The sequence below is a fragment of the Dermacentor andersoni genome, chromosome 2 (assembly GCF_023375885.2).
Source record: "Dermacentor andersoni chromosome 2, qqDerAnde1_hic_scaffold, whole genome shotgun sequence".
In the NCBI taxonomy this organism is placed as follows: domain Eukaryota; kingdom Metazoa; phylum Arthropoda; class Arachnida; order Ixodida; family Ixodidae; genus Dermacentor; species Dermacentor andersoni.
This window is the reverse complement of record NC_092815.1, coordinates 229859442-229876090: the sequence shown is the minus strand read 5'-3', so window position 1 is coordinate 229876090 and position 16649 is coordinate 229859442. Positions and strand designations below refer to the sequence as shown.

General features: G+C 44.0%; 1 protein-coding gene across 1 annotated transcript in view; it reads right to left on the bottom strand.

Moving 5' to 3' along the window:
* LOC129387073 (uncharacterized) overlaps positions 1 to 16649 on the bottom strand; it is a 258084-nt gene that overhangs the window by 26845 nt on the left and 214590 nt on the right. The window lies entirely within an intron of this gene.

The following is a 16649-nucleotide window of genomic DNA, read 5'->3' as shown; positions in this document are numbered from 1 at the left end:
TTTAAATTCTGCAGCCGTTACATTTAATCCCTTAATGGTTGTAACCTGCAAAGCTGTCGGAGGTTTGGTACTACTATTGTTTGCTAGTGTTTTTACTGCAGCCGCTACGTCTGTCTATTGCATCCCCTCTTTTTGCGCTTCTGAGCGTTCTTTCTCTTCCACGTCCTTCCCTTTCCTCTTCCAACTTGGGTCTGGGTCGTCTGCCTTCCTCACCCTAGGTAGATTTGCCACAATAAAATCATAAAGAGGGTTCTCCACACATCTAGTTGTGACTAGTCCGGCAAAAAAGGGGGTCGATATTTGAATCTGTGCCTCTGGCAGATATTTACCGGACTTGTTTACCAAGATTACTGGTTTAAAGTACCCGGTCATGCTTTCTGGGGGCACTAGAAAATGGTAGTGGCCCCCGTTTCTCTCAAGACCGTAGCCTTGCGTCCTTGTACCTCGCCTTCCACTACAGGCATGTCCTGCTCTATCTGCCCATCCTCTCTTGACGCCATGATACATGCCATCTTATTCACGGTTCCCGTCCTGCATTCTTCGGCCTTGTGACCTTTCTTTTGGCATAACTGGCAAACAACCGGTCTTTCGTGACGGCGATCTCTCACTCGGCAGTTCACCGCTACATGACCTAACCGATTACATAGAAAGCATCTCTGGGGTCCCCTTTGTCTACTACACTGCCCCCGGTTCATCGTCTCTCCTACTGTCATCGTGTGCGCATCTTTGTCGCCCTTTCCTCAATTTTTCAATCCCTGTGCCTCTACGAATTGATCTGTTTGTTCTGCAATCTGCTCCACACTTTGTAGTTTTCTTTCCTTAAGGAATATCGCCAAACTGCTGCTACACCTGGCAAGAAACTGCTCACCCACGACTTTGTCGCGAATGCCTTGGTACGCTTTGTCCGTCTCGTACAGCTCTATTCACCTCTCAAAATAATTTGTGAGCCAACACGCGAATTGCTTGCCTGTTTCTGAATCTTCAGGTTTACAAGACCTAAACTTCTCTCGGAACCCTTCTGCTGTCAACCTGAATCTTTGCAAGAAAGCTTTCTTGACCTTGTCATAGTCTAATGACTCCTCGGCTGGCATACGCCCAATGACACTCAGAGCCTCGCCCACTAAACATAGACTCAAGGCGTTAGCCGACTTGCTCCTCTCCCAGCCTTGCCCAATTGCTATTCTTTCGAACCGATGCAAATACGCATCCAGGTCATGCCTCCACTCATCGAAAGGTGCCATCAATTTCCTAGGGCAAATCTGTTCTGGCCTGGAAGAAGGTGAGTCGGATGGCGCCGATCCGGGAGTACTCGTGCCTTCACGAGAGCCGGCGCCAATCTCTGCTAGCTTTATCTTCAATTCTAAAATTTCTTGTTCTTGTTTCTGTTCTTCACACGTTCGTTCGTGTTGCTCGCACTCTCGTTCGTGTTGCTTTTCGAAGAACGCCATCGTCTCTTCCTTCGATAGGTTTAAATCTTTAGCTATCGTTGCCAAACGTTCCCACTCCATCTCTAAACCAGCAAGATCAGTGACAGGGCCGAAATAAAATCCTGAAAATATCCTAGGACGGATCCTATCCCGGGACGTATCCTGGTACGGATTCTATCCTGGCAGGCTCGCCAATTTGTGTCCTACTGATCTCGGGGCCGTGCGGATGTTGAGAGAGATGGAGTCGGGAGACGCAGGCGAGCACAGCAAACATACTTTTTACTCAAACTCGAAATAGAAAAGTCAAAAGTCGAAAAGGAAAAGCCAAAGGTCAATTGGCAAAAACTCTACACTTGCATAGCCAAAACGATGTCCTTATCCTCGCCTACGTGTGTCCTTAGCGCGTTTCGCGCGAAAGTCTGGCAACCCTGGCCAATGGCTGCACGCTAACAAAAAGGAACGCTCTTATAAAGTTCCGTTGTCGCACGTAACTCCAAGTTCGATGTGCGTCGGCTCTTGAACCCAGTCGGTGCTACTGCCGACTTGCAAGCTTTGTTCTCGTCGCATCGACCGACCAGCTCCTCCGTCTCGGATGTCGGTGACGCGGCAGTCCGGTCTTCCTGGTTAGGCCTACCGCCGGGCTCCGCCGCTACCTCTCCGAGTGCCGGCGGGACGCCCCGGGGACTACTGCCCGTGCTGGTTTGCCGAAGAAGGGGGATCCAATTCCTGGCGTGCCCGACACTGCCGTGGGAGGCTGCAGCAGGCCCAGGGAGCCTCGCTCGAACGTCGCCGAGGTCGACGGCCACACCCTGGGTAGCTAGCGTCACGGGCCAGTCCAAACCTCCATGGGTCCCGTCGCCAGTGCGAAGCTGGCGCTCCAACCTTCTTGGCGCCGTGCTACGTCGATAATCCCAGCTTGGCGCCGCTTCTCACCCGATCACACCTCGGGTTACGCGCCTCGAGGGTTCGTGCCGTTCGGACCGGTCGGCGCACATCGTCCTCTTCTTTTCTTTTTGTGCCCGATGCCTCTTACATATGACACTCGGCAGTTGCAAAACATGATGACTTAGCTGTGCATAGTGAATCTACTAGTGCCTCACACGAAATCACACATTTTGAGAGTCGTGATGCCGACTCTACACAATCGTGAAATAGCTCGTCAGGTGATTCAGGTGATTTACCTGGAGCCTGATGTCAAACTCGCATTTTTCTTCTGTGCCCGTTGTTTAAAGAAAGCTTTCGAGAGGCTCTGCGTCAGTGGGCAGTTGAGAATAACATCAAGCTAAATGCATTAAACCAGCTATTGAAGCTGCATAAAGGTTACAGCATGTTTTCCGAACTTGACCTCCCTGATGACGTGCGTGCACTCCTCAGAACTGCTTGCCTGAAAACACCGAGTACCTTGTGGTGGCCCTGTCTCCGGGCGAATGCTGTCATTTTGGTCTCGCTGCCGGGCTTAAACATTCGTTGAAATTCGTGAAAGACCCTCCTAGTATTGTTTCCCTCATTGTCAATGTAGAAGGTATGCCCCTTGCAAAAAGCTCAAGAACGTAACTTTGGCCTATATAATGTAGAGTTAGTAACTGTTGTGAGGGCTTTGGGCCGTTTATTATTGGGGCTTATGCGGGGCCTTCAAAGCCGCATTCATCCAATCACTTTTTGAGAGCTTTCCTTGATGAGTTGAAGTATTTGCAGGCGAATGGGCTTGTTGTCAATGGCAAGCCAATTGAGGTTTGTCTGAAGGCTCTTGTTTGTGATGCGCCAGCACGGTCTTTCGTAATGATGGCCAAAAGCCACAGTGGCTACAGTGGCTGTCCCAAGTGCTGCATTGAGGGTGCATACGTAAAGGCAACGTTGTGTTCCCCGATTCAAAGTGTCCCCTCCGCATAGATGCTAGCTTCAGGCAGCAGCACGACACCGATCATCACAGAATAACGTCAATCCTTGTTGAGTTGCCTCTTGGCACTGTGTGTGATGTTCCTTTCGGCTATATGCATGTTGTTCTGTTAGGTGTTCTGAAGAAGCTTTCTTCCCTGTGGCTTTCAGGTCCTTTAAATGTTCGACTGGAACCACTTCAACGTCATACTTTCAATGAGAAAGGCACTGCCTTGCGTGTCTGCATCCCGCGCGAATTTGCACATAAGCCTAAGGGTGTCGATGAGTTAGATAGATGGATGGCTGTTGAATTTAGACTTCTGCTCTACACAGGGCCTCTTCTTCTTAACGGCATTCTCGTAGATGACATTTATAAACGTTTCTTGCTTCTCCATACCTCGCTGTCAATTTTGGTTAACAAGCAGTTGTGCAGTCATCTTTCTTACTATGCCGGGACACTCCTGAAACATATTGTTGCCAGTTTTGCCCATATGTATGGAAAAGAGCACATGTCGTTAAATGTCCATTGCCTGTTACACTTGTCTGATGACGTCAAATGCCATGGTGCATTGGACTGCTTCAGTGCGTTTCCCGTTGAAAACAATATGAAGCAATTAAAGAGGCACCTTCACAAAGATGGGAAACCATTACAACTTGCAAAGAGAATGGCAGAGGCACAATCAGCTGCTTCTGAATTGCGTTGCAGGCAACATGATCTTATTCCCACACAACCTTATGAAAATGGTCCACTCCTTCCTACATGCTGCCTTCAATGCTTCAAAACTCTGAAGTATCAAAATTTTGTACTGAGCATAGAAGAGCCGGACAACTGCTGCATGCAGGGTGAGCGCATTATTACTACAGGAAATATTGCTTCCATGAGTGGTACAGAAGAGATTTGCACCATTGGTCCAGAATTTTTGCATAAAGAAGATTTCTACGCACACCCCTTTGAATCTTCAAGACTTGACAATTATATTGTTTCAGGTCTTTCAGACCTCAAAGCGTGGCCTGTGATCAATGTGCGAAAAATGGTCAAGCTCCAATGGAAGAAGCAGTTTGTACTAATGCCATAGTTGCATACCGTTTAGTACGTGTTCCAAGATTAGCTCATCTTTGCGTCGTGTTCTATGCATCTTCCTTGTAGCAGCGAGGAACTTGTCCTGGTGTGTTTCTTTAAATGCTGCCCGTTTATCTACTTTGTAAGTTTGCAGTGTCAGTAATCACCATTGCTATGGGTTGCATATTTCAACACGGCAAGGATGCTGCAATTTCACTGTGCACAAATTTTAATGTTGACTAAAGAAGCCTACATGGTAAAAAATGAACAATTTCGTAACACCCTAGAGGTCCAGGCTGAGCTTTAGAAGCTATAAATTAAAAATATTATAGTTTGTCGGGAAAAAAGCAAAGGGCATAAATAAAGTGTAAGATCACCGTACAGCCTTTCAGTGCAAGGTGGTATGAGGTTACTGAAATAGCAGCCTAAATAAAAAATGCCAAGCAATAATTTGACCGTTTTGGCTGGTGTTCTGCCTCATTATTATTTCAAAAAGGTAGTGCAACTGAAGTGCCCAACTTTATCCAATATAACAAATTTATAATGTGTGGAAGGACTTTGAGTAGGCAGTAATTTATTTCTCAATTTTTTTGTAGGCTCAGCAGAATGTTTATGACTCTTGAAATTTGTATTTTCACCAACTGTTATTGTTGAGATTACTTAAGGAATCTTGTAAATTTCAGATGCTGCTCGCCAAGCGCCAAACGCAACTGCTGCTGACGTTGAGGCCTCTATCATCGTGGCTCCCCGGCATGCCCCCGAGCGCCTTGCCACCAAGTTTCAGAAGCAAAAGCAAGGACAACTTCAGCAGGCAGCAGGTAATGGAATTCACATTGTGGCATCATGTAAAATACTGAACAGTGCACAAAAATGTATGTTGTGCCTGTATTCCTAATGTGTAAGTGTTCTAAGTAGTCGATATAGTGAAATCTGTGTTGAGCTTGTGACCTACTTTTATGCTCTTTATATTATCTTCTGCCAGGCTCTTGTACACTGCACAAACCAGCTCGGAAGAAAGGCCCCAAAGTTCCGTACTTGTTTTACCATCTTTGTTGCTGCCCTTCTCCACGTGTTTGTCCTTGTTCTTAGTCGTGTAGAATTGTATGTTCCCACTTTGCAGCCGACTGAAGCCATGATAATGAGATGTTACACAGTAGACGCCTATAAAAATCCCATTTCACAAGTAGCTTCTGACAATAGTCTTTGCCATGGAATGTTTGCTGCTTCAGATACTGACTGAAACTGTCACCCCAGCGGAGGGTCCAAGGATTCCAGCTTCTGATTCCCTGGTAATTCTGTGGATACTGATGCCAGCAGATAGCACACGGCAAAGACAAGGACCATGAACTGTTGGCAACCAGCTCAACCACAACTTCATGGTGGTATTTCTCAACCGGTGTGCAACCTCCGCACTTCAGTATAGTACCCTTTCTTTAAAAAAATGTGAAGGGGGCTGTCACAATTCGTGTTTTGCAGGTAGCATCCACTTTAGGCATTTGGGGTTATGTGCGACATAGTGTTTCTTTTTATTTGATGAATAATTCATTTTAAAGATTCAGCTGATCTAAAGGACATTGCAAGTTCGACTTCTGACTTATGTCCACAGTGTAGCGTACCTCTGTTATGCACTGCTATTGTGATCTGCAAAGTCATGTGCAGTTTCTGTTGCATTGTTACCAAGTGCTTTGGAGACTTTTGCAGTCATACGATATAGGTGAAAATGTCTAGTCAGCTGTAAAACCTGCACAGGTATAGTTTCCGCATATTGTGCACTCCTCTAGAACACGCGGTAACTCTCCTTCCATTGCTGCTTTCTGTACCTGCCTTCAGGCAGCAACACAAACTTATGCTAGCGCCACTTTGGAAGCAGCTTGCATTCCGGGAAACGAAGGCAACTTTAGATTTTTTACTTAAAAGCCAGTTAAGTAATTGTCATGTATTAAATTGAATAATCGAGACCATAAAATGCTCTTTTTGCCTAATTTGAGCAAGGATGGGGAACCAGTAGCACAAAATTTTAAATAGGGCTTTAAGCTAAATATTGTTGCTCCTGTATGTATATTTACTATTTGTAACAGTTTTTAGCACATTCAGGCAGTATCTCTGTTGTAAGATTTGCTACCAAACTCTTCAATGCAGAGTTCTGTATTTCTAAGCAAGTAATTTCATACTCCAGAAGGTCTCATGTTTTTTTTTCGAAACTACTGACAGAACTTTGTTCTACTGTTGTGCACATAGTGAAATTCGCGGTTTTTCGTTTGCATTGTTGACTGGGTTTAATGTTCAGATATTGTGAAAATAGTTCTAAAAGGTAAATTCTCGTGCTGAAGCTGTATTGTAATATGCTAATATATCCCTGAACTGCTTTGGAGAGCTTAGGATACTACAGAGTCACTCCCTAAAGTGTAATTAGTGGCTGTATTGTGATAACTGAAGCACTTTAATGATAGTAAGCTCAGCAGCTCTTACACGACTTGTTCTCTGTTGCATATGATCTTACGATACATTTTTATTCTTACCAATACTGATGTTAAACTTCTTTATTCAGCTTCTCTTATTATACAGTGCGGTATTTCCCGTCATGAATGGCAGGGGCTGCATTTTTTTGAGGAAGTGTATAGTTACCTTTATTTGGTTATGCTAAAACAAGGTCGCCTGTGTGCAATTATGCATATATTTGATGCAATCTAGTCAGAATCTATAAGCTAATGGTGTGCTTGGTCCTCATGTCCCACCTATGCTTGGATTTCCTGGTGCATCCTAATTTAATGTCATAAAATTGAACTTTTACATTGTTTAAGCCCTCACTTTGTAATAGGGTTGATGCAGCAGAGCTTCTGGTCCTTATGTTGGAATTTAATGTTCTTTAAATGTTTTTAGATGTATGTCTCATGCGCTCATCTTTCAGTTACTTTAGAGGTTTATTTGCATATGTAGACGCCATGTCCATTTGTACGGATATTGTTGTGCTCGGCTAGAATAACGGCTGTTACAGATTTATAGCATTATGTTTTCTTGAATGAAAGTGCCCTTATGTATTGTTTCTGGTGGCAAGAGACAAGTCTATTATCATATAGTGCATTGGAGTATATATATTTAGTGCAATCTAGTCGGAATCTGTAAGCTAATGGTAGGCTTGATCCAGATGTCCCAGCTATGCTTGTTTTTTTTTCGAGGCTTTTAGTTTGATGTCATAAAACGGAACTTTTAGATATGGTTTATGAACTCACATTGTAATCGGGTTGATGCAACAGAGCTCCTTGTGTTTATGTAGGAATTTAATGTCTTTATATGTTTTTAGATGTGTCTCATGCACTTATCTTTTAATAAAGTTGCGTTAGAGGTTTATTAGCATATGTAGAAGCTATTGAACGTCAACCATATCCATTTGTACGAATATTGTTGTGCTTGACGAGAATAACGGCTGTGACAGATACATGGCATTATGTTTCTGTTAATGAAAGTGCCCTTATTTATTGTTTCTGGTGGCTAGAGACAAGTCTCTCATCATATCGTGCCTTGCAGTTGTATACTTTTATTACTTGGTGTTGTCTTTGTGTTAGGTTTACCAAAGTATACTTCCCTAGAAAATGTGTAAAGATTTGAGTTGATCTACTGATCGCCCCCGACATTTTGAGGTTTTTTCTGACGCACTAGAGCTGGTGACAATACATCCACTTGCAGGCTATTTGGCTTAAGCATTAAAGATAGGCTTTGCAGTGCTTGTTCTGTGGATACAGAAGCTCTTGTACTGTGATAACACAAGACCAAAGCGCAGTGTTTTCTGCTTGTTTTAGCTTTACTGTTAATAAATATGAAAGCTGTAACATTGTCTTTTCCTAGCGGTGCACCAGTATGATGGATCTCCTTCAGGATCAATGCCTTAATTCTTTGTGTGTTGTAGCATTTAATAAATACTGCAGTAAAAACGCATATAAATGCTGCAACAACATTGAATATGTCACTGGCCCAAAAGGTTGAAGACCACATCTGGTGCCGGCATGGTACGTCCAATCAAATTTAAAAAATCGATATCCATCGGACAACTCATATCCAACGGATGTCCCGTGGACACCCTGCAAGAGCGAATAGCCTGCTGTAAACGTTCCTGGGACATCCGCATATCCGGCTTTGACGTCCATGGGACATTCGCTGGATAACCAACCACCTTGGTTGCACCTTAAGCTCCAACGGATGTCCGTAGTACATCCAGAGGATATGTGTGGATGTCCGCAGGACATCCAAATGTCTACTAATTGTCGTCCGTTGGATATCCAGTGGACATTCATGGTCCATTGGGATGTCGGAAGAATTCGCGGAAAGGAATAAGCTGCCTATAATTAACAACTTCAGGAAGCGCCGGAACAAAAAGTAGACCTGAAAAGCCCTAATGCTGAAAAAAGAAATGAAATTGGCCTATCCCAGCATAGTGCAGGATGTACAAGTGTTTGGTAGGATAAAGTGTAGTGATCATAGGTTAGTCAGGGCTAGGATTCACCTCAATTTGAAAATTGGTCAGGATTAAACAAGCCAACCTATACGCTATAAGAGCAAACGCAGATCAAGTAAGGTTGGCACTTACAGACAAATATGCAGCCTTAGAACAGAGAGATGAAGATGGCATAGATGCAATGAATGAAACCGTAAGTAGGCTGGCTTCAGAAGCAGCATGAAGTGGTAGGTAAGGCCACTAGGCAACAAGTAGGTAGGCTTTCCCAAGTAACAAAGGATCTAATAAAGAAATGACAAAGAATAAAAGTGTCCAACCTAAGAAATCAGATAGAATTCGCGGAACTGTCAAAACTAATCAACAAGGAGAACATAAGCAATATTTGAAATTATAACGTGAGAAAGACTGAGGAAGCAGTGAAAGATGGAAGCAGCAGTGAGTAGCAAACTATGCATCGGGCAAACCAAGGTGTATGCACTGAAAGATAGGCAGGGTAATAATCATCAGCAATCTCGAAGATATAGTAAAAGCAGCGGAAGAATTCTATACTGACCTGCACAGTACCCAAAGCAGCCATGATACCTACAATCGAAGTAATAATGAACTGGTGACAGAGGCTCCTTCTATAATTAGCGATGAAGTTAGGAGGGTGCTGCAAGACAATAACAGTCGATATAATCAAAGATAATGGACACATATTGCTTGAAAAGCTGGCGGCTCTCTATACAAAGTGTCTTTCGACTTCAAGGGTCCAAGAAAACTTGAAGAATGCAAACATTATAGTAATCCACAAAAGGGAGACATTAAATGATTAAAGGGAAGCTGAAACACTTTTCGAAAAAAAAAAATGAGTTCTCTGCGGCATTCTACAGTTGTGAGTCCCATGAACACGAATATCTGGTTCAAAAAGGGCGGAAACAAACGCAAGCGGCTGTTTTTTCAAGAAAACGCGCACCAGCGCCTCAGGGCATCGCGCGAACGCCGCTGTTGCCCGTGATTGGTCGGGGCCGCTGTGACGTCATTCGCGGCAGTCGCCGGTCGCCGCCGCCGTTTCAGAGCGTAGCACGCTGTTCTGTTCTGGCTTCATGGCTGAGTTGTGAGGATTATTTCTCGCTGTCTCGGACAGCTTGTATTTTCGCCGTACATGTTCGAACCGACCGCCGATACGGAAAACGATGGCGGCAACGGCGATGTTGAGTGTGCCAACAGCAAGAGCGATGTGTGCACCTTCTCGCGCGTTGGAAAACTTAGCTATTACGTATGTTTTTTTTTGTTTTTTTTTTCATGTAGCTGCACGTTCCAATGACGGGAAAAAATATGCGCTAGAGTGTCACTGGTAACTTGGTGCTGGAAGAATGCCGAAGCACTAACGTTTCATTAGATTGTAAACATGGGTGCAACTCCGCGATGTCAAGCACCTTGCCGCTGCTTGTCTAAAGTCCCGTGGTTTTTTGAGTGTTGATACACGATCGCGAACATAAATGCTACGTTTCAAAGCGCGCACATGCAGTGCTGCGAGGTACAGTCATGGAAGTTGCTTATCATACACATCCAGAGATGGCCAGGTAGAGGTATTATATGTGCAATATTCACACTATGGTTCGACGACTTTGCGATTGTGGCTCGATCAAGAATCGGTATGCGTGTTCCATGCTAGTGTTGACATAAAGATATTAGGTAGTTTTAGCACCGCCGTGTGGTAAACACGATAACTGCAACTGTACGTCGAATGTCACTAGGCAAGCCTATAGACGAGGCAACCTAAAGTTTGCCCGCGCGGCACCAGCGCCGAATGCTCCCCTAGCGGACCGATGGAAGTTTCGAGGGTCGTCGCTGCGCGAGCGCGCGCCCGTGATCTGTTCGGCGGGAGCGCTCGTGCTGGCTCGGGCGCGTTGTTTTTGCGATGGCGAGTGCGACCTCATCAGCCAAGAAAGGTGGCACGCAATACTGCTGTATTGTTGATTGCCATAACAGCCTCGAAAACACGAAAGGTCGAACGCCGCCCGTGAAATTCTACAGATTTCCGGGGAAGTGGTACGAGAAGGTCAGACGACAAGCATGGATAATTGCAGTGCGCCGAGTCAAGTAAGCACCATACTTTCGTATTCGCGTGCAATATCGCGGCTGCTCGATGAAACGGAATAGTGATATGCCTGTTTTTAGCGCCCAACCGTTTGTTTAGTCATGCCGCGTTGTTGAATTGTGTTGACATCCGCTGCTTGTTCGCGGTAAATGCATGCGTGTTGCGACGCTGAGCTTGACGACGCGAGCTCGATTCCCGGCCGCGCATTTACATTCGCTCGCCTGTGCAGCCGGTCGACTGCAGTGCCGCCCCCGCGGCACCAAAGGGAACTATGTATCTAGGTAACTTTTCGCCCTAGGGGAGCCTAGGTCCCTAGTTGTCGTGCAAAAAACGCGCCTTGCTCCTGAAACGCCCTAGTCCCCATGCGCGCGCGCGCGAGGCCCATAGAAGTATGCGCTAGCGCAGGGTTTTTAGTCTTTATTCTATGGCGACAGGGTGCACGCAAGCAGCACGACCACGAACGAAGCGATACAAGGTGGAACAGCGCGTTTTACGGCAATCGAAGCTGTGTGTGTGTGACGAAGGTGTATGCGCAAAATAGCACGACCACGAACGAAGGTGGAACATCGCGTTTTGGCGTTTAGTGTGCGCAGAGCAATCGAGTTGCGTGTGTGACGCGTTTGTTCGCGCAAACAGCACGACCACGAACGAAGCGATACAAGGTGGAACAGCGCGTGTTGCACAATCGAGTTGTGTGTGTGCGTGTGTGACGCGTTTGTTATGCGCAAAGAGCACGACGACGATCGTCTTCTAACTGCGCCAGAGCAAACCGATTGTTGAGTACTACATACGTATTGCGCGGGCGTTAAAACTAGAGAAACACGGGATTGCGACGCGACCAGCCGCAGTGTATAGGACTGTACGTACGTACATTTTTTAATGTGGCCAATCTTAAAAGGACGATGGCATTTCTGCACCGGCGGAGAAGTGGGAAATCGTGATTAAATTTGGCCGATCATTGTCAAAAGCAAAGGCTTACCCTTAATTAGGGGTTATCCCCTACCTTCTACTGAAACTGCAGCCTCTAGTAGGCTTCATGCACTTTTGTAGTCATGACACCATACGACGATACCCTCTGACGTGGGGCCCAGACTACTGGAGAGCTGGTTGATCAAGCTTGCTCAATATACTTGACCTTTTGTTCTTTCATTATGCTACAGTGCTAGAGCGTAGTTTCTTGCTATTAGTAAACTGGCAAAACAACAAAGCATTGCTACTTTACTCCTCAGTGTTGTGGTTCTTCACTCAATGACACTAGAGGGGAAAGGAATCGAGATCCAAGCCAAATGGCAAATTGTGTTTAGTCAGTCTTAAACACCCTTAACTCAATGTTTTAGATGCCTGTGTGGTTGATACCTTGTCTAGTGGAACTTCTTGCCATCCCCAAAATGTGCATAGCACCAGAGGTATAGTTTGACAGCTGTAAGCAGTGCAATTAAGGGAGTGCAGTACCTGTATTGCAGCTTTACACCAGCTAAGATATTGAAGCTTAGGAGTATGTTCATATTTCTCATCTATAGTGTGGCAAGAACTTGTAATCCGCCCTCAAGTTCTGCTGGAGCACAAGCTACTGTTGCTCTTTTGTGCAGCTAGTGTCAGCAGACAAGCTTGCAGTATTGCTAGGTAGAAAAGCACTTAGGCTTCACGACCATCCAAGTCATAAATGAATAAGTGCATGGCTAGAAGTTGTAAATTGCAAGGAACAGTTCAAATGCCATTGAGCATAGTTGCGCTATTGCAATGTATCCTTCGGAGCATTGTACGAGCCATGGTGGTTCCCACATTGTGAAGTGCCACACCAGTGACATATGATAATGATGCCAGCGTAATCCAGTGTGGCTGTACTTTGTTCTATAAAAACTTTTCATGTGTTTTAGATTATATTTAGTGCAGTATCTGAAAGGTTATGCGCAGATGATAGTTGACCTTACAGCCATTTTTTCTATACAGTCCTTCACTTTCCATCAACTTCAGCAAATCATTGAAGCCCCAAAATAACACATTTGATATTGGTATTCAGATTGAACAGTTTCAGTTCTATGTGTATGTTTCAGAGAACTGGACCAAACATCAAGAATGAAAATTTAGCTACCTATTGATGCTGTAGCTTTAGGCTCTGCAGGAACCATTTATCTGCAGCACCCAACTTATCCCGTATTTGATGGATCGTGACAGATGTGTGAAGAAGCACGAGTGTTATGCAGAACAGTTTTCAAGAGGTAATGAACCTCTGCCATATACATAAATAACTGGAAGCCTTCTCCTAAGGAAATGTTCGTGCTCTGCACTGTAACATCGACAAGTCCCTCCCTAAGATAAGGTGATAAAGAGAGCTGGTTTTATGAATCTGTTGTATTTCCACAATTTTAACATGGTATAAGTGAGGCCCAAGGCATAAATGGGACTGTGTGCTGTTCTGTATGCGTGCTGCGCTTATTGTACAGATCAATAGTAGCCAATCAATAGCCATTTTATTGAAGATGCAAACTGGATCATATCCTAGGGCCAACTCACTGTCAATGAAAACTGTTATACTGGCTTTCTGCACTGTTTATTGATCATGGACTTCTTTTTGAGGTGCGATTGAAGTCCCTCAAAATCTTACTTAAACTATGAATTGCAACTGGGAGAACGTGTCCGTTCATTAGGACCACACTTTTTGTATTTAGCTCTCATCATTGTAAATAGCTTCATAATGAGAGGAACCTCAGACGAAATGCTTATTTTTTCCTCGCATCCTTCTTCTGCCTTCTTTGTAAGCACAAACTATGGCCATGTAAACTAGGTAATCTTGCATTTATCCTGTCTACAAGTGCCTCTTTTGACATTCATGCCTGTATTGCCTTTTCAGTGCCTAAAAATTCCCTTTTTCCTTCTTTTCTCATGACTCCATTTTGTTAAACAAGAACCACTGAATAGTAATGAATCTGAACAGTAATGACGAAAGCATTGTGCGGAAATATGCAAGGTGATCAGGAAATGTAAAATGAGTCATACACCCGATTGTAGCAAACTGTTACAGAGAAAACCCATGCAGGTTTCTCGGAAATTCTTCACAAACCTACCACATGCTTCAGACTGCTCCTGTGATTCAGATATCTGCGATAATACGTAAAAGTAGGTTCTCACGGGCACATCTATTCTCTAGTTCATGAAGGCTTCATTCCAGAGAGCCTCACCATGCCATAACACTAACCCCCGTATTCAGAAATGCATCTTAACTTGAAGCCCATGCTTGACTCGATTTAAATGACGCCTGTCGTGAACACACCATAAGCAATGCAATGAGCATCTTGGGCACATTCACACCATACGTCATTTATATCAAGTCAAGCATGAGCTTCAAGATGTATTGCTGAATACGGCAGTAAGACTTAATAAAGGTTGCTATTATTTGTCCAATGTTTCAGTTTTCTCAAGAATATCTAGCTTTTTCTGAATGCTACCAATTCTTGCTTCATTCTCCTTTTCACCACATGTGCTTCATGGCAATCTCTCATCTTTCCATCCCTTCTTTCCCATGCTGTTGGCCAACGTGCAGGTGTTGTCTATGCGCTAGACAGTTACGATGTGGTCAGCAGGCTTTGCATTTCTCTGTCAACCAATTTCTCTCTTTGCTTTTGTGATCAAGTCCGCCTGACCCTTAGCTTACTGTATACAATGAAAACAAAGCCTTTTTTTTTTCATGAAATGGGCAAGCACTTGCATCTCTTGCAAAGGATCTTCTAGTAAAGTTTCTCGTTCCTGCAATCACACTGAACATGCACATCCATCATAATTTTTATGCATCTAAAACGCACCGCCAGAAAGAGTAACAAAAACCAGCTATATTTTCAGATAACACTTGTGGCTAAGAAAGCAAACCAACACCAATTATGGGTGGTCTCCATTTTTTTTTTTCAACATGCAAGGAGCATTGTGCACACACCTCTCAAGCATAAATGGAGCACGTATGAGCCATGATGCCTCAATGGCTCCCATGTTTGATCACCCAAAAGAAGGCAGGCCAAACATAAAATTTGTTTTTTGGAAATTCCGTTTATTATAGCTAAAACTTTATCTTGAAAACACAAAAAGTAGTCTTCATTTCAAGACCGTGCAACCTCTGGCTGTATTTTGCAGAGCATGAAAACATGAAAATATACTAAATTGAAATGGCAACAGCAAAGAAACACTGGCTTCCATCTTCTGCAATGCAGAAGAGAGTGACACTGTACACAGTAATCCAAAGTATGGACCCAACTTGGTCGTAGCATACATGCTCTGTGCTGATGTAACTTTAATTAGAACTGAAGTGTGGCATCCACTACTCGCTTGTGTCGTCAAAGGCCATTTCATGTTGCCACACATTCTTTATCCGCTACCTGAAACGATTACATTACACCATGAGGATGACAAAGCTCACATGCATTAGAGGAAAATTGGTTGGCTATCTTGTCTCCCATACAACTCCGCCAAATACCTGCAATTAGTGTAAGTATGCTAGTTCCTTGCACTGTTTCCCATAACATCTTTGTTGAAGGTACTGGGTAACAATATCTCAATCACTTCACAAACTGCGGATATTATTGTTAATTTTTAAAGCGAACAGCTTTATTTGCCTCTCGACAGCACATGGCATAATTTGTTTAATGTAAAAGGTTGAAGCAATTCATCGGCATGCGCTTCACAATGTGCCTTGCAAAGATTCCTCATTAGCAAATATACTGTTTCGAGAGTTTTCATTTCAGTTTGCTGACACAATGACAAGAGACAGGAGGGAAGCTATGAAGCTGCTTGTCTCTCCACACCAAAAGCCAGCACCTATAGACTCTGCTAAAGATGTACTTCTCAAAATCTGGCTACTCCTTGACCAATCTGTGCAAAAATGTTAAATATGTGAGTCAGAAGCTATGTCAATCAGGCTGCTGCCACTCAAAGGGCAAAGCTCCTTGAAACAGCAAAGCTCAAAAAAGAAGGAAAGAAAAGCACGTGTGAATGTTTCATGCTTTATCATGTAGAATAAAGGTTTCACCAACGCCAGGAATGCCACGCATCAGTGCCAGCGGGAACATCGTCTTGAGAATGGCTCCTTGATTTGGATTACATATTTCAACTAACAATTCTGCTGTATTGATTTATAGGTTGTATTTATGAAATCAGCAGCAATTCTGCTCGTACAGTTTGAGAAATACGCCAAAATTGATGCATGGTTCTTTCACATAAGAATTTGAAGGATAAATTCTAGGAAGCGTTACAAAGGCAGAAACAGTGTTCGAAGGTGTCAGAATGAGGGCCATGAAATGAGGTCCTTGACTAAACGAACAGTGCCGCTGCTGCAGACATTTTAAGCATGAAATGCTTTTAGCTCCTGTTGTCAGCCACCTTCAATGAACCGAAAGCCAGTGTCATTATCCTGTCACTCAAACCAGCTCATCCGGGCAAACAGTCAAGACTGCAATACATATGCTAGTTACTTCCCAAACATGTTACAAAAAATATTGCTTCTGAGTTCTAAATATTTGCTCACAATATCACTCAAGCTGTAACTTCTAGTACGCTGAAGTTTTATTGGTCACTTCTAATAGCGACGTTCAGAGGCAGATACAAGGCACTGTACACTTGATTGTCATTTTTTGGCACTGAGACACAGTTGCTTGTGCTCTTTTCAATGCCAGCAGTCCGCGAGGTCCACGGTGCATCTGGTGGACCGAGACGAGACTTGCAATGGAGTTCTGTCTTTGACAGGAAACTTGCTTCCATATGGACCAATGT